The following is a 20,056-nucleotide window of genomic DNA, read 5'->3' on the forward strand; positions in this document are numbered from 1 at the left end:
ATATGATTCCACAGATGAATCCTGTGTTCTTCTCAGGAGGAGTATAGCATTCCCCATTTTAGTTAGAATTTGATAGACCCCTCTATAATGACCTTTTGCAAGCCCTAATAAAAGGAAAATCTGGAGTTCTAGTACTTATTTTTGATTCACAAGAATTTTCCTTCATTTGTCAAAAATGATGTATGATTGGGATAGAAATGTGCCTTTCTGCAGTCCCAGTACAAGATCTAATTAACTGGCCTTTGTACTCATCAGTGAGTGGAGGGCCAAGATCACACTGCTGTTGATCACACTGCTGATAACTGGGCACAGTAGGAGCTGAGGTAGACCATTCCTAATAAATACAGAACTATACTGATTGGCTTGAAGACTCCTCATATCTTTCTAAAACTGTCTTAGAACTCACTGTTCTTTCCTTCATCTCCTCTATAAGGATTGACCTATATTGTGGGCTTATGTCTTTTCTAATCTCTAGCTCCCTCCCTTTTTTTCCATGTTTAATCCTATTTTAGCATCTGCTTATCAGAAAACCCAAACTAACACAATGAATAAGTAAAAATATTTGCAGTAATTACTTTTGTTATAACTGGAAAACAAGTGGAGATTTGATGAGCAAAATATATTTTGTGATCAGATACTGTAGTATTGAATAGTCTATCCAAGACCAGACTGCCATTCTACCTCTTTTTATTCACTTATATAGCAGATTTCTTTTGGTACGCTTCTTAGATTATGGCTAGCGCTGTAGTATGGCAATATGCAAAAGATGTCTAATATCTCTGTATTCTCTGTATTTAAAAAAAAAAAAAAACATTGAAGCTGTGGAGGTTACCTCAGGCCAAAAACCAGGACAGCCTGGATAGTTCAAGCAGTTAAAACTCCTAGGGAACCCTCAACCAATAAAATGTATCGGTGGAAACGTTTACCAATCCACTATCCTTTAAATAGGTAGTTTTGGCAGGCATTCTGTATGCTTTGCAGAGTCATTTGCAGAGTCCCCCCTTTACCTAAACCAGCAGCACACTCATTTATTGCTTTCTTTATTCCTTATGCAAGTCTCCTACATCCTTTACTACCGTTTACTGATGAACCTATCAAATAAAACTACCTGCATCAAAGTGTCTCAACTTCTTCTTTTGGAGAATTTAAAGCAAGACATCATCTGCTTGCATTATGAACATTCTACCTAACCAAGATTAGTAGGGTAAAGTTGACACTTCATACTTTGATTCCTTGGTTACGTTTTAGGCACAAAATTTCTAATACACAATGTGACCCACTCATACTAAACAAGCAAAACACTTAATTCTGGGTTACCCACAGCATCCTACCTTTTACATGCTAGTCCACAATACTTTGTTCATCTGAATGAGAAAGCCAAAAACTCATTTACTGCTTTGTTACTTTGCCTCTTTTCCTCCCTGGACCCAGCAACACAATTACTCTATATGCAAAGACCTCTGCAAGAGCACTTGCCACATTGCATCATGATTGTTAGTCCTAATGCCTGACTTCTCTGTTAGGGTAGAGGATAAGGAAAAAAAAATCTCACCTCCTAGAGTGATTTACACATTGTCTAGTGTTTGAAAATATTACAAGGTTTTCCTTTCATTTGACTCATTTCATTATCATCAACTTAGCTGACCTCAGCTAAATGACAAGAGACCAGGAAGGAATAAAAATCCAGATTTTGGAAGATTGTGCCAAATATTTAATTAATAAAGGGGGTATATCTTGGTATGAAAAGATTACGTATTAAGGATAGTTTTTAAATAATTAAAGGAAAATCTAGACATTGCATAGCATGAAAATGAACTTATCTCCCCTTATGAAATAAGTTCCAAAATGCATGTAGCAAAACAGTGTAATTTCAAAAAGAAATTTTAAACATAATTACCATGGGAGTTTATAAAATTGTAGAAGTTATGAATTGTAGAAGACTATAAATTAGTAACAATGTAGATAAAATATATTAACAAGCATTTAGATCTATAATAGTCTTTTTGGGGGTGGGGGTACCCGGGATCGCACTGAGGACCTCACACTTGCCAGGCAGGCACTGTCCCACTGAGCTACATCCCCGGCCCATAATACTCTTGATTTCAATATTTTTATTTCTTTGAGTTCCGTTTTTGTAATATTTCACTTTGGTCAGTTTTACTAGAGTCTAACAACACAACTGATATATCCGTTCTAGTTATATACAGATGAGAACATATCATAATAGAAATTATTCATTATTTTATTAACAATTGAGGTACATAATATCTGAGCAGCTAGAACCAAAAGGAAGTCTCAAAAGTTTCAAAATAGTTTCTACAAGACATATTATATTCTCTCATTGATATCCTGATTTCTTTACACTTGATATAGGCTTTATATGGGAAAAAGTGAAAATTTAAAATTAAAATATGCAGTATTAATTAATGAATTAAATAAAAATTTTGAAATTTTTGAAGTCTTTTGACTGACTGTTGGCTCCCAAGAAAATTTTTTATCACCTTAGAGTGACTAGGGAAAAAAAGTATTACTTACCTGACATTTTATCCCTAATAAAAGTAAAGGTCTATGAAATAGGAAGTGGTGGAAAATAAAAACAACTCTGTGTGTGTGATTCTGTGTGTGTCTGTGTATGTATGTTTGTATGCGTAGTGCTGAGAAACAAACCTAGGCCTCATAAATGCTAAGTATGTGGTCTACCACTAAGCTACATCCCCAGGCAGAAATGCAGCATTTTTGCCAACCAAATTAACTTTATGATAACTCATAAGTTATGGAGGAAATTATAATAGAGAAGACACTGTTGAATTCTGAAAGAAAATGAAGCAATGAAATATTAAACTTTGTGTGACATTGCCAAAATACTGGCTAAACAAATAATATTAATGTACAATCCTTAATTTTATAATATTTATTTATTTTTGATTCTTCAGACAAGGTCTCCCTCCATAGTTTAGGCTGGCCTTGAACTCACTGGGTAGCCAAGTCTGTGTTCGAACTTATGCTCCTCCTACCACTCCCAATTTTTGGGATCACAGGCATACGCCAAACCAGAACAAAATGTTTTAATTTAAGAAAATCAACATAGTTCAGATAGTCAACCAAACAAGCAAAAGTTAGCACAGAAACAGAAACTATAAATTTAAAATAAAAATAATCTTTAGTAGCAAAAATTAATGAAATTGGAAAAATTTTGAATGTCAAAAATCAACTACTATAGTGACCACCATTTGAAAAATTTAACAAAGCAAGCAGAACTTCAATAAGGCCATTCAAGAAATGAGAAGGGAAAATACTGAATTTTATAGAAGAGAAAATAGTATGTAGAAGCTAAAAATATTTGATGTTTTAAATTAGATAACAAAGATTTTCAAATTAGTACACTCTAAACATATTTACACCATTATATTTTAAACTCAGATCAAAGGATAGTCCTCAAAATACTAATTTCAAGAACTGAATAAAAACTTTCAAAATAAGAAAAATGAAAGAATATGTATGAAATACAATATATATTTTCCAAAATATTTTCTATTTTAGAGGATAGGAAGAAAAAGAATGCAATACCATACATTTCTTAATATTTCATAAATATCATTAACTCTAATTAAGGGATGTTTTTACAAGAAAATTATAGACCAATCTCAATTATAAAAGTCCTCATGGGGTGGGGATTTAGCTCAGTGGTTCTGGAGCCTGCCACGCAAGGGCAAGGTCCTGAGTTCAATCCTCAGTACCAAAAAAAAAGTCCTCAATAACATATTAGTCAATCAGTGTCCAAATATAACAATCAGGTCTAATTTACTTTCAGAATTTAAAAATATTTTAATCTCAAAAGCATAATTAGCCACATTAATAAATTTAAATTTCTAACATCATATAATATTCAGTACTGATTTATGAATTTTTACAAGCTCTTAGAAAAGTAGAAGTATAAAAAGATCCTTAATCTGATAAAGTATGTGCTAAAAAAACATATGTACTAGTCATAAGAATGAAATTTTAAAAGTATTTCCATGACAAGCAAGAAGAAATCAAGGATGTTATTTCTTCCATTCAGTATTTTATTACAGTTGTCAAAAATGCAAAAAGACAATAAAATGGCATATAGTATTGGAAAATAAGAGATAAAATTTCTCATTATTTAAAGACAATGTGCTTATCTATCTTCAACTTTCAAGAAAACCACAGTGAATTAATGGAAAAATAAAAAAGAACTCAATAAAATTTTAGGTATAAGATCAGTTTTCAAAACAAACAGCACTGTATATACCAAAAATAATCCAAAATTGTGGGAAAAGAGATACCATTCATAATAGCAAAAATAAAATAGATTATTACTATTAGAAATCAATAAAAAGAAGAGAAACCATACAGTTAAAACAAATATGCAACTTTTAATACACAATTTACCACAAAGAAAAGATGTCCAATATGCACATGAAAGAAAATTCTCAGAAAAGGTTGTTCATACTATCAGTGTGAATGTAAAACAATATATTTACTTTGAAAAATAGGTAGTTAACTTAAAAATATTCTTACCATATGATCTAGCAATATAATTTCAATGTGTTTATTCAAGAGAAATGAAAAGATATGGTCACATACAATCTGCGAATGAATGAATGAATGAATGAATGAATGTTTTTGCCAGCCTTATTCATTTTCACTCAAATCTGGAAACAAACTAAATATTCACAACTGTTAAATGGACCAATAAATCACACCATGTCCATTCACTTGAACTAAAAAGGTTAAATAAAAAGAAACAAATCACACACATAGAATAACATGGCTGTATCCAAAAAACTTTGTAGTAAGTAAAGAAAGTCACATACACAGTATGATTCTACTTATATGATATCCTGGGAAAGACAATATTTTAAGGACCAAAGTTAGATCAGTAACTGTCTAAGGGTGGTGGTAGGAAAGGGGTTAACTGAAAGAAATACAAAGAAATTTTGGACTTTGTCTTAGTCTATTCAGTACTATAACCAAAATATCATAAATCGGGTGCCTTACAAACAACAAAACTATATTTCTCACACTTCTGGATTCTGGGAAGTCTGAGATCAAGACAGCAACAAATGTATTGTCTGGTGAGGGCCCATTCCTCACAATAGATGGCATCTTGCTACATTTTCACATGGTGGAAGGAACAGAAAGCTCTTTGGGGTCCTTTTTATAAGGACACTGATCCCATTAATGAGGGTAGATCCCTTATGACCAAACCACCTACCCTAATCATCAACTAACACCATCATTTTCAGGGTTAGGATTACAACATATGAACTTTGAGAGTCACACATTCAAATCATTGGAGGAATGATGAAAAAGTTCTGCATTCTGGGATAGAGGTTACATGACTTTATACGTTTGTTCAAATGCATTGAATGGAACACTTAAATAAGTATATTTTACTCTATGTAAATCATACCTTAATAATCCTCAGTTTTAAAATAGAAGAATTGGGTAGGACCCTGAGGCACAGCATGGCTTCGGGAGTGTGGGTTGCTGACTCTTCTTGGCTCCTCATGAAGAAGCAGCTGGAGCTGGTGGAGGCCAAGTATACCATGCAGGCAGAGGGCCTGCGACAGGTGTGAGCAGAGGTGAGATCTTGGGAAAGAGGGTAGGCAGCTGTGCCCCTAGAGTCTGATCAAGGCTCTGGTACCTCAAGACTTGGAGCAGACTGAGGAGGCCTCAGCCAGCTTCCAGGAGCAGAGCGGAGTCCTGGAGGTGCAGTCGCTTTCCACCCTGAGAGCAGGACATCTCCGATGGCACTGAGGCCCCAACCCTGCCACCTCCAGACCTGTGGCAGCTGAGGCCAGGAAGCCCCCTCCCCTCCTCTCCCCTTACCCTGAGTCCTCACTCCCTCCTGCAGAGAGAGTAAAAGCAAAGAAGTATGCCCTACAGCCTGAGGATGGGATACTATGGATACAGAACAGAGTTGCAAAAACTCAATAGTGACTGTCATTTGTGTATTGCCCACACCTCAGGCTGACTTCAGGTCTGGGCTATCCTGTAGAATACCTGCTCAAGCACTCACAGCCCAGAGGAAAGGGCTTTTGGGCCAAAATCAGTCCCTCCACTCAGCTTTTGGGCCCCAGTCCCACTGCTCCTGGTCCAGAGGAAGGGGCTTCTGGGAAACCATCCAGCCTCGTCCACCTGGCCCAGAGGAAGGGGCTTCCTGGCCACCATCCATCCCTCCACTCACAGCCCAGAGGAAAGGGCTTTTGGGCCACCATCCCACCCACCCCTCCCAGCCCAGAGGATGGGGTTTCTGGGCCACCATCCAGTGCACTGATCCCAGCCCAGAGGAAGGTGCTTCCCAGCCACCATCCCTCCTGCCATTCCCGGCCCAGAGGAAACGGCTTTTGGGGCACCATCCCTCCCACCACTCCCAGCCTAGAGGAAGGGGCTCCAGGCCACCATCCCTCAAGCCACTCACGGCCCCTGTCCCACCTCTCCCAGCTCAGAGGAGGTGAGCTAGCCCTGCCGGTGCCAAAAGCACCCTCCCACCCCCCACACCCAGTCGAAATGAGAAGACATGTAAATAAATCTCAAAACCAGACCTCTAGATCACCTACAGCAACCCCAAAGGGAAATGAGATGGAACACTCTGATAATCAACCACCTGGACCCATTGAACTGGCAACAAAAGGGGATCTGGAAAAAATGAAACCAGAAATAATTTCTAAGATAACAGCAGAGACTGCACTCCTAGTGCAAGACGCGATTAATAAATCTAGAGAGGAGCTGAGGAACATGATGGAATCCAAACATAGGAAACAAATGGAATCCATAAAACAGATGCAAATAGATTTCCAGGACATGAAAAACTGTACTGAAAGTCTACACAACAGAATGAGCCAAGGTGAGGACAGAATTTCAGATATAGAAGATAAGATGGCAATTAGTGACCAGGAAAAGAAAAATTGCTTCAGAATTATAAGGGAACATGAGAAATCCATCCAGCACCTGCTAGACTATGCAAAGAAGAATAACATAAGACTGATTGGAGTCAATAAAGAAATAAGAGATAGTGCAGACAACATAAAAAATCTGTTCACAGACGTAATGGCAGAAAACGTCCCAAGTAGGGGAAAAGAGCTTGACATACAGATAAGTGAGGCATATAGGACTCCAAATAGCCTTAATAAAAAAATCTACACATAGGCATATAATTGTTAAGATTCCAGAAACTCAACAGAAGAACAAAGTTCAACAAGCAGTTAGAGAAAAGAAACAAATCACATACAAAGGAAATCCCATCAGAATCACAGCAGACTTCTCAACACAAACCATCAAGGCAAGAAGAGCTTGGAGTGGCATATTCCAAGCCCTAAAAGAAAACAGCCTCCAACCCAGATTGATGCACCCTGCAAAACTACCTTTCAAAATGGATGGAGAAATAAGATAGTTTCATGACAAAGAGCACCTTAGGAACTTCATGAATACCAAACCAGCATTCCAAAGAATTTTATACAATATCCTAGGAACAGACATTGAGGATCACAACCCCAGGAACCAAAGCAGAATGAACCCATCTGGCCTGACAAGAAATTAAATGTAAAGGGGGAGAATCCAACAAAAAGAAAAAGTCATGGCAATGATAACTCAATATGTTTCAGTTATAACCATCAATATTAATGGTCTCAATTCACCAATCAAAAGAAGTAGACTGGCAGAATGGGTTAAGAAGCAAAATCCAACAATATCCTGCATACATGAAACACACTTAATTCAAAAGGAAACTCATAGACTGAAAGTTAAAGGGTAGAAAACAATACTCCATGTGATGGGAACTTGAAAAAAAGCAGGAGTAGCTATGCTCTTGACAGATCAAGTAGATTTCAAACTAACACTGATTAAGAGAGACAAAGAAGGACACTACATCCTTGTAAAGGGAAGAATCCAAGAGGAAGAGATGACAATCATAAATATCTATGCATGAAACACTAGTGGACCCAACTATATAAAACAAATACTAATGGACATGAAAAGTCATATATGCACTAATACAATTTTAATGGAGAACCTCAACACCCCACCGTCACAAATAGATAGATCAACTAGACTAAAAATAAGTAACAAAATACTAGAACTCAATCGAACTCTTCAACAAATGAACTTAACAGATTTTTACGGACTCTTCCACCCCACAAAAACAGAATACACATTCTTCTCAGCTGCACATGGGTCATTCTCCAAAATAGACCACATACTCACACATAAAACATGTTTAAGTAAGTGCAAAGGAATTGAAGTTATCCTCTGTAGATTATCAGACCATAGTACAATGAAATTGGAGATCCATAGCAAAAGAAACTCAAAAAATTTCATAAACATGTAGAAATTGAACAACACACTTCTGAATAACCAGTGGGTCACAGAGGAAATTAAAGAAGAAATCAGACAGTTCCTTCAATTAAATGACAATGCCAATACAACATATCAGAATCTATGGGACACAAAGAAAGCAGTCTTTTGAGGGAAATTCATAGCAGTGAATATGCATATTAGGAAAACAGAATGAGCCCAATTAAACAACATGATGCTGAACCTCAAGCTTCTAGAAGAAGAAGAGCAGGACAACTCCAAAGCTCATACAAGGGAGGAAATTATAAAGATGAGAGGAGAAATCAATGCAATGGAGACTAAGAGAATGATACAAAAAATCAATGAAGCCAAGAGTTGGTTCTTCGAAAGAATCAACAAAATCGACAAACCCTTAGCCAAACTTATCAGAAAAAGGAAAGAAAAGGCCCAAATCCATGCAATTAGGAATGAAAAGGGTGAAATGACAACAGACCCAGCAGAAATCCAGAGGATCATCAATACCTACTTCCAGAACCTATATGCCAATAAGATGAAAAACACAGAAGAAATGGACAGATTTCTAGATACATATGAATTACCAAAGTTGAATGAAGACCACCTAAAAATTCTAAACAACCCAATATCAACCAAGGAAATTGAAAACCTAATTAAAAATTTATCAACTAAGAAAAGCCCGGGCATTTAGAGGGGAACTACTGCCACTACTGTTTAAACACTTCAATGAAATTGAAAGGGAAGCAATACTCCCAAATTCATTCCTGGAAGCAAGCATCACCTTGATTCCAAAGCAGAGGAAGACCCAACCAAAAAGGAGAATTATAGGCCAATCTCACCAATGAACATAAGATGCAAAAATCCTTAATAAGATCCTGGAAAATAGAATGCAGAAGATCATCAAGAAGATCATACACCATGATCAAGTGGGATTCATCCCAGGAATGAAGGGATGGTTCAACATACACAAAAAAATCAATGTATTACACTATATCAATAGAGCTAAGGACAAAAACCATATGATTATATCCACAGATCCAGAAAAAGCATTTGACAAAGTCCAACATGCATTTATGAAAAAACCCTACAAAAAATTGGAATAGTTGGTCTCTACCTCAAACTGATAAAAGCCATCTATGAAAAACCAACAGCCAATATCATACTAAATGGTCCAAAACTGAAATCCTTCACACTAAAATCAGGAACAAGACAAGGATTTCCACTATCACCACTCTTGTTCTATAGTTCTGGAAACATTAGCCACAACAATTAGACAAGAGAAAGAAATAAAAGGAATAAAGATAGGAAATGAAGGAGTCAAATTGTCATTATTTGCAGATGACATGATACTCTATATAGAAGACCCCAAGAATTCCACCAAAAGTCTTCTAGACTTAATAACCAAATTCACTAGAGTAGATGGTTACAAGGTCAACACACAAAAATCAATAGCTTTCCTCTACATGAATGACACACTCACTGAGAAATAGGGTAAATAATTCCTTTCACAACAGCATCCAAAAAACTGAAATACCTAGGAATCAACCTAACAAAAGAAATCAAAGACCTCTTCTCTGAAAACTATGGCACTCTGAAAAGAGAGATTGAAGATGATATCAGAAAATGGACAGACATCCCTTGCTCCTGGTTGGGAAGGATTAATATAGTGAAAATGGCCATACTTCCTAAACTGCTATGTAGATTTAATGCAATTCCAATAGAGATCCCAGGAGCATACTTCACGGACCTTGAGAAAACAATCCAAAAATTTGTTTGGAACAAGAAGAGACCCAGAATAACAAAAGCAATTCTAGGTAACAGAGACATGGCAGGGGGTATCACAATCCCCAGCTTGCAACTATACTACAAAGGTACTGTGATAAAACCACCATGGTACTGGCAAAGAAACAGACCTGAGGACCAATGGAACAGATTAGAAGATGCAGAAACAATGCCAGACACACTCTGCCATCTCATCTTTGATAAAGGAGCCAAACACCCCCACTAGAGGAAAAATAGCCTCTTTAATAAATGGTGCTGAAAAAATAGGGTTTTAACTTGCCAAAGATTAAAACTAGACCTATATCTCTCGCCATGCACTACACTAAAATCAAAATGGATTAAAGATCTCAATATTAAAATAGAAATGCTGAACTGGCTGGAACAGATGTTAGGTAGAACTCTTGAAGACATCAGCGTAGGAAAAGATTTAATGAACAAAACCTCAGTTGCCCATGAACTAGCACAAACAATAAACAAGTGGGATCTCTTCTTATTAAAAAGCTTCTGCCCAGCAAGAGAAACCACCAGCAGTGTGAAGAGACAACCCACAATGTGGGAAAAAATCTTCACCTGCTCTTCCTCAGACAAAGGTCTACTATCTCAAATCTATAAAGAACTTAAAAAGATCAGACCTTCAAAATTTAAAGACCCAATTCAAAAATGGGCATGTGAAATGAACAGACATTTCCCAGACAAAGAAGCAGAAATAGCAAATAAATACATGAAAAAATGTTCAACATCACTGGTCATTTGAGAGATGCAAATGAAAGCAATGCTAAGATTCCACTTCACTCCAGAAAGAATGGCTGCTATCATGAAATCAACCAATAACAAATGCTGACGGGGCTGTGGGGAAAGAGGAACCCTGCTCCACTGCTGGTGGGAGTGTAGACTAGTGCAACCACTGTGGAAATCAGTATGGTGATACCTCATAGAACTAGGACTGGAAGTCCCATTTGACCCTGCTATTCCCCTGATGAGGATCTTCCCCAAAGAATTAAAAGAGTCATAGCACAGTGATATATGTGCACCCATGTTCATAGCAGCACAGTTTGTGAGAGCTAAAACATGGAAACAGCCCAAATGCCCATCAACTGGAGACTGGATAAAGAAAATGTGGTTTTTTAATAAATGGAGTACTACTCAGCCATCAAAAATGAGAAATCAGAGACATTTATAGCTAAATGGATGCACATTGACCCAATACTCTTAAGTGAAATAAATAGAATACACATGTATAAATACCAAATACTTTCTCTGATGTGAGAAACTGAAAGTGTAAATAAGGAATAAAATGTATAGCATGCAATGTGAAATAGGAAGAAAAGGGGCAAATGAGAAAGAAGTGGGAGGGCTGGGGAAAGGAAAGAAGGGAAAGGAAAAATGATGAGAAATGGAAAAAATGGAAATAAAGTCTTTATAAATAGGGAAGGATGGAGGGGGTTAAGGGAGGGCTAGGAATGAGGAAAAAATAAGAACCAAGATGCATCATGTAAAGGTACAAGTTCCCAATGAGAAATGTAAATGTTGTATATACCTAAAATGTACCAATAGAAGAATTTAAGAAAAAATAAATAAAAATTAAAATAGAAGAATTTCAAGAATTACAAGAAATCCAAGAATTACAAAATGTTTGAATATGGTAATATATACATGGTATATATGATATATATATATGAATATATATATGAATATGGTATATATATATGATCTTTAGATTTGAAAAGAAAGATTAAAGATCTAAATTCTTTTCATCAATCATAAAATTGAATGCAATTGCAATAAAAACTCCTTGTGATTTTTCAAACAACTTCTAATATTTACATTAAAAAGCTAAATACATAAATTAAGAATGATATTTGATGGTGCACTGCTTGGGGAGATTTGCTTTAACCAGATATCCAGACTTATTATAAAGGTATGATACTATTAAGAATGTATACTATTTCTTCAAGGATAGATAGTCCAATAGCAAAAAAATTGAGCATTCAAAAAGACATTAAAGCTTTTGTGAAATATCTCTCTACATATAATTTAATGCTTCTAATATATAATATACATATATAAGCATACAAATACTAATATATAATATGCATCTATTAATATACATATACTAATATATAATATACATACATTATAGAAAGCATTAAAATTATGGGGAAAATGTAGTTGCTCAAGAAATAATATTGGAATTATATTTTTCAATTATAAAATCAATTACCTGAGTCAAAACATATATAAAATTGTTGTATGACATAGATATAAACATCAACAAAGAAAAGCTTTAAAACTGTATTTAAAATTAATTTTATTTGGTCAGGAAAAGTAGTCAGAGAAGGCTTTTCTTGAAAAAGACTTAAATCATCAGGTGTTATGGCTTGTGTCTAAATGTTCCCCCAAAGACTCATGTGGTCATAGGTGGGGCTTTTCAGAGGTGGCTGGATCTAGAGTGAGTAACACTGGGATTGATTTATGGTACAATGCTAGTATTAAGGGTGTGAGTGCTACCCACCCTAAGGACAGGTCGTCTGGATAAGATATAAGGGACAGAAAGAGGCTTGTTGCTTGTCTTTCTGTGCTGTCTTCTGCCCACCATGAGTAGTTTCTCTTTTGTGATGCCCCTCTGCTATGCCACACTGCCTTGGAGGCAACCTACCATGAACTGAAACCTCTACAAACTATGAGCTAAATACACCTTTAATTCCTTAACTTGTGAGTATTGGGTATTTTGTCTCAGCAATGAGAAAAGTAACTAAGACTTAACATAAAATAACATTTATATAAAAAGGAACTATAGAGTTGAAAGAAAAGTGAAAAATGGAAAAAATAAAACTAATACCTACTACAAGCAATAAAAATTCAAATAGTATCAGTCAATAAGAATATGATAAACAGTCCAATGGAATAGGCATAAAGGATATGTATTGGTAACTCAAAAAAAGAACAAAACCAGACAACAGTGGTTGAAAAACAAATGTAAAATAAAATAAAATGTCCTTTCAAACCATTATATTGGCAAAATTTACAATTATTTAAAAGAATAAAAGGAGATGAGAATGGAAAGCTTATATAAAGCAGGTGGAAATGTAAAACTACTTTGGAGGGAAACATAAAATTGAAAATAATCATATTTACAACTCTACATTTCCATTCTGAACACACTCTCACAGATGCATACTGTCACACATAGATGAAAAGATAAATACACGGGTGCATCTAATAGCATTGTAGGTAATAAACAATAAGAAAAAAATGAAAACAACTCAAACAGCTATCAATAAAGGAATAGAGAATCAAATTATATATATATATATATCATACACAAATTACATATATATATATATATCTCACACAATAGAATATTTAGTACCAAAATAAGTAAATCACATTCACTAGCCTTAAATGGCTGTATTTACATGAAATAATTTAAAATTGCAGTGTTATGTAGGCAAAAGCATATTATAGAATAATGTACAGACCACAATATTATTACATTAAACTCATAGTAACCACTGAGATACTTCTTCAGGAATATATAGCATATGAATTAATGGAAACTTTAACATCTGTACAAGCAATGTACTAAAATTAATGATAACCATTTTCTTTGAGGAGAGATGTGAAAACAATATGCTTTTGTAGGGGAACATAAGGAACTTCAACTTTTTGTACACTACTTTGTTTTAGAAGTACAACCAAAAGGCTAACCAAATGTAACTAGTACAGACAAAGTGTAATTATTTTTTATGGTACTTTACACTCCTAGTTGATAATTTAAAGGCATCATAATGGTCCATGTTGCTGGAAAAGGGCAACACGATTGACCATAAAATTTTAGTTCTCAGCTGATAATTGGATATTTAGAATTTTATCTTAAAACAAGACTGATAAAGTTTAAGCTGACTGCTCCATTAAGGATGCTACCTCTTCCAGCCTTGTCTATATCCCACCACAGCCATGTTTCTGTAGGATGCTGGCATTCCAAAGAGGAAAGACATCGGAGAGAACATGGCTCAGGACACCTCTTCTGCATCTATTGGGATATTATTAAATGCCTTCAAATGCTTTCTTCAGCTCTGAGGAAATTAGAGGTAATTATTTTCATTTTTAAAATTTACTTTTTAATTGATGAAATTATATGCATCATATGTTTTATGGTTTATATCTAGGTGTTCCCCCAAAGCTTCATGCATTCAAAGGCGGGGTTTTTGGAAGGTGATTCAACAATGGGGTGTTATGGCTAACTTGCTGTTAGGAAGCAGGATGTAATCAAAAGAGCCAGGTCACTAGGAGCACAACCAGAAGTGACATATCTCCTTTGTGGCTTTTCCCTTCAATCTTTTCTGCCCTGCCACCATGAGGTGAGCAGCTTTTTCTCTGCACTGCCCCTCTGCCATGCCTTCCTGCCCTGGAGCCAGCTGATCATAGACTGAAATGTAAGCCAAAATTAACTTCTTCTCCTTTAAATTGTAGGTGTCAGGTATTGTATTCCATTGATGAGAAGGTGAATAAGATAATGTACATATAATACTTTGAAACGTGAATCCATTGTGAAGTGATTAAATCTAGCTATTCAACAGACATATTACTTTCTATAGTTACTGGTTTTGTCTGAAAACACTTAACTTCTACTCTCTTTGGATCTTTCAAGAATAAAATATAACATCATTACTATATCCTCAATTCAACTTCTACCAATTTCTTATTTTCTTCAATTTTGAATATGCAACAATATAGAGAAAAATGTTAGAAAACTTTTCTCTATTCAGAATTATAAAAAATCATAACTCTAGCATGTGGTAGAGTCAGTTTTCTCATCACTTAGTTTTCTCATCACTACAACATAATACCTGACAGCCCTTCAAGGAGGACAGGTTTAATTTGCTCATGATGTTAATTTGCTCATGATCCACTGGCTCCAAGGCAGAGATATCATGGCAGAGCAAAGCTTCTTGGCACTGATGGTGGCTGGGAAGCAGAGCAGAAGAAGAGTGCGAGAGAGGAATAGGCAAAGAGCCAAACATAGTATTCAAGGTCACACTTCCATCACCTACCTAGGCTTACCCTGGAGCGTGCTTTCCTAATCTGCTAGGCATTTCTTAAGCCAAGAAGGTGACACATCAGGATTGAAAGTTACACCTGTTGAAGAAAGAAAGTCCAATCATGAAAGAGTTTTTCCCCGTGTTGAAATGAGTAGGCCTGAGTTTGCTCCTACAGTGGAGATGGGGTTCCTGGGAGTGTGCTAGAAACATACAAAGCCACTTACTGCCTAGCCTCAGAAATAGTACTTCATCTCTTCCACCCTATTCCACTTGTCAGAGCAAGTCATTAAGGCCAGCCCAGATGCAAAGGGTGAAGATACAGATGCCATTTATGATAGGAGAATTGGGGTCACTTTTACAACTTTCCAAAGGAATGATTTGGCCATAGGTTATTAATTGAGTTAAACAAATTAATGTTGATAAACCACTTAGATGAGTAATCACAGCAGCTGATATTTTCTTATTTATGCATATTATTATTGTTAGTTCTTATCTAGGTATGTCACCAGGAACTAATTGAATATCTCTTGACCTACTTTTGTTTTGCTTTTTGAAGTGACTGGGAGAAATGGTGACTCTTCAGGATTGTCTTCTGGGCTGATCTTCTCTGCCACATCAGGCAAGATGTGAGTGCCAGAGCTGTTTCTTTTGCTCCCACAAGCACTTGCTCCTCTACCAGTTGTGGCTGGGGATTCACAGCATCCTGAGTACTCATACTTCACCTTTCCTCTCTATCAGAGTGAATCTTGTCATTTGATTCGTACCCAAGTAGATTTTCCCAAACTTAAGCAATATTTTCCTTGTAAAGGAAACTGGTCTTGTGAATTTGGCCCATGAATTATCTTTTATATAGCTATAAAATTAAACCCTTGAAAATGGAACTTAGCAGAGCAGATTTTAAATGTCAAGAAATGTCATAATTTCAAAATAGCAATATTAACATAACATGATGGGTGATACACTTTTTACTAAAACTATATCCAGCCTCAAGACCACTGTGGCTTCTGGTGTTCTCAGTGCTCTGTGTGAGCAGTTGCAAACCTTTCCATTACATGGTGTAGAATGTCATTCTTTTAACCTTTCTCTGGCATGAAATGTTATTTAGATATCAAGACCATCTCTGTCCCTTTCTCTTTAGCCTACAATAATTAAGATGGCACCACTTGGTGTCTACTAGACAACAAACACAAATGGGTCACTGAAGTCCTCCAACAGCACTTGGTTAAAATGGCTATCATTTAGTGTCTTTCAAATTTTAAGGTGTAGATGAATACCTGGCACCTTATTAAAATGCTCATTATTGTAATGGTAAGGCTGAAGATTATGGCTTTTTCTTATATATTTGTGAAACATAATATTTATAATTGTTTTGAGGTATATGTATATATGTATTTTTGGAATATACACACACACACACACATATATATTTGATCATTTCAGATCCCTTTTCCTTCCCCTCCCCTCCCGTTATCCTCTTCCCCTAATCTTCCTCATCTCCAAAAAAATTTCCTCCTTGCATCTTGCTATTTCTCCTTTATTTTAGTGTTTTGTGTTTCTCATATAAGAGAAAGCACATAAAATTTAACCTCTGTGTCTGACTTATCTAATTTAATATTGCAGTCTTAAAATTCACCCATTTTCCTACAAATGACATGAATTCACTCTTCTTTATGGCTGAGTAAAATTCCATTGTATAAATACCACACTTTCCTTATCCATTCATCTGTTGATGGACCTTTAGGCTGTTTTCATAGCCAAGCTATTGTGAATTGGAATGCTGTAAGTATGGGTATGCATGTGTCACTATAATATATGACTTTAAATCTTTTGGAAAGATATTCAGGAGAGATATGGCTGGGTCAAATGAAATGTCTGTTTAGGTTTTTGAGAGATTTGCATAGTGTTTGTAACAGTTTACATTCCAATAATGTAGAATGGTTCCTTCTTCCCCACAATATTTGTAAGTTTTGTGTTCTTGATGATAACAATTGTGACTAAAATAAGATGAAATGTCAGTATTGTTTTGATTTGCATTTCTCTAATGGCTAAAGATGAGGAATAATTTTATTCCATACTTAATGATTATTTGTACCTCTTCATATAAGTGTCTATTCATTTTATGTGTCTATTTTTTTCCCATTCCTTATATTGTCTCTTCACTCTACTGACTGTTTGCTGCACAGAAACTTTTAAATATAGCAAATGCTATTTGCTAAATCTTGGTGTTTTTTCTTGTGCTACTGGAATTCTGTTCAAAAAAATTTTTCCTGTGCTAATGTATTCAATGTCTCCTCTATGTTATCTTCCAGCAATTTCAGTGCTTCTGTTTTTATATTTAGGTCTTTGATCCATTTTGGTTTGACTAAATGCAGCATGAAAGAAATGGGTCTACTTTCAGTCTTCTTCATGTGGATAACCAGTTTTCCCAACATCATTGTTAAAGAAGCTGTCTTTTCTTTGATGCATGTTTTTGTTTCCTTTGTCAAAGATCAGACCGATAAAGGTGCATAGAGTTGTTTCTGTGCTTCTGTTTTATTTCATTGGTATACATTTATGTGCCAATACTGTACTGGTTTTGCTACTATGACTTCTTAGTATAACTTGAAATCCAGCATTCTGATGCCTCCAGTTTGCTCTTTTTGCTCAGGACTGTTTTAGTTTCTCTGGATCTCTTTGGTTTCCATATAAAATTTAGAATTCTTTTTCTAGTAATGAGACAAATGTTGATATTTTGATAAGAACTTCATTAAATCTATACATCTATATCATTTTTGGTAATATGGCCATTTTGACAATACTGAGTCTGCCTATACAGGAAAGGGGAAGCCTTTTCACTTTCTAATGTCTTCTTCAATCTTCCTTCAGAGGACTATAGTTTTTATTACAGAGGTCTTTTCTCTCTTAAATACCTAGATTGACTTCTGGGTATTATTATTATTATTATTATTATTATTATTATTATTATTATTTGGTACCGGGGATCAAACTTGGGTCCTTGTGCTTGCAAGGCAGGTGGCGGAACCACTGAGCTAAATCCCCAGCCCTGAGTATTAATTTTTTGAAGCTATTGTGAATGGGATTATTTTCCTAATTTCTTTCTCTCATTATGGCATATAGGAATGCTATTAATTTTTGTATATTGATTTTGTATCCTGACATACTTAGTTGAATTTATTAGCTCTAAGACTCTTCTGGTGGAGTATTTTAAGCCTTTTATGTGAAGGATCTGGAAATAAAGATAGTCTGACTTCTTTCCTATTCATATCCCTTTTATTTTTTTCTCTTATGTCATTGATCTGGCTAAAGCTTTGAGTAATATATTGAAGAGAAGTGGTATGAATGAAAACCTCAGTCTCTTTTCTGATTTTAGAGAAAATGCTTTCTCTAAAGAGTTTTTCTCTTTTTAGTATAATGTAAACGTAAATTTAAAAAAAACTGATGATTCATAAAATATAATTATTCATCAAATGTAGTTATTCTATTCTTGGATTTTAATATCAAATGGACAAATTAAGGGACAGCCATTAATTCCTAGGATGACATGCAATAAAAATTCAAGAGTGTTACATATATCTGAACTACTGACTAATATAAAAGTCACTTAATATGAGTATTATACTCTCATTTTTGCAAGTGTAAGACAAAACATTTTTTAATATTCTACTTCCTCAAATAATTGATGTAACCTGTGGTTACTTTGTATCATGAATTTTCAGAATATTTACTTCTACATGTCAAAGTAAGAATTGTTTTAGAAATTATTTACAGATGGCCTGAGCTCTAGTCCTCTTGGTTGGCTTTAGAAATTATGGTTTAAGGGAAGAGCAGAGAAGTACATATATTCATTAAGTTGATTGCATGTAAGTATTCCAGCTGAGCAAAAATGTAGTGCAATATTTAGGCAAAATTATTTTAAGAATAGTTAGTTCTCTACTTTCCTGAGATTTGTCAAGAAAGGGCATGAAGACTGAGCCAAAATTTTTTTGTTAAAGAAATAATCTGGTTTTTTCAATGTGAAACAATTACTCTACCTGAACAGTTCCAAAATCGAGCTTACTCTTCAATTGTAATTGTCATAAAATAATATAAGTATTGCATTCAATTTTCAGTACCTTACTTACAGGGAAATACATTACTATAGTTTTGTTTTCATAAAATACAGCCTAATATGAATAAATAATGTTAATTCTTACAAAGTTGTAGGCTTTAAACCAAATACATTTTGGAAATTCTTTAACAAAAGTATTGCACAATAGAGACTATAATGGGTTCCCTCAATGGGTGTCCTCAAATAGCTACACCAGGTGCCTCTTTGCAGAGTCAAAGCCAAGGCAAAGAATAAATGAAATATGTAAAAAATGTTTCAGTTCTTAGAAGAATTTCTCATAAAGTAGGAGGAGTAGAAAAACCCAAGCTATAACTCAGAGTACAGTAGACCCTTCTTGCCATTCCTAAAAATAATTGACCTAAAATCTTACTGATTGTGAAGGATATAATTTGTGCAATGTGCAGACTTGCTATCAAGAAACACACTATTTATAGTCAGATAGGCATAAGAAGTTCTGGTATGCTATTGCATAATAGTGTGACTATAAATGACAATGTACTGTATATTTTTAAAAACTTCAGCAAAATTTTAAATAGTTTCATCATAAATGACAGATATATAAGGAAATAGATATGTTTAACATTTAAACATTATACAATGTCTACATGTACCAAAATACCACACAATCCCCTACAAATAAGATTTTAATGTTTTTATAGATGACTTAAAAACAAATTTTAAAAAGATATCATTATTTTTAGTTGGGCTGGCTGTGCTTTAAAAATGAGATGTATTTTATTTTGCACCATCAAAGTTGAATTATACAAATCTGGCGATTGTGAATAAACAA

The 20,056-nt window shown here is 35.0% G+C and overlaps 1 long non-coding RNA gene across 1 annotated transcript in view; it reads right to left on the minus strand.

Moving 5' to 3' along the window:
* The window catches only part of LOC110345477 (uncharacterized), a 62,133-nt gene that overhangs the window by 30,207 nt on the left and 11,870 nt on the right, over window positions 1-20,056 (minus strand). The window contains exon 2 of the long non-coding RNA XR_002388849.2: window positions 15,171-15,255. This is a non-coding gene — a long non-coding RNA (uncharacterized LOC110345477). The remainder of the gene's footprint in view (window positions 1-15,170; window positions 15,256-20,056) is intronic.

Source organism: Heterocephalus glaber, unplaced genomic scaffold, assembly GCF_053883595.1.
Source record: "Heterocephalus glaber isolate CG9 unplaced genomic scaffold, H.glaber_assembly_v1.0 deba00001543, whole genome shotgun sequence".
Classification (NCBI taxonomy): Eukaryota; Metazoa; Chordata; class Mammalia; order Rodentia; family Bathyergidae; genus Heterocephalus; species Heterocephalus glaber.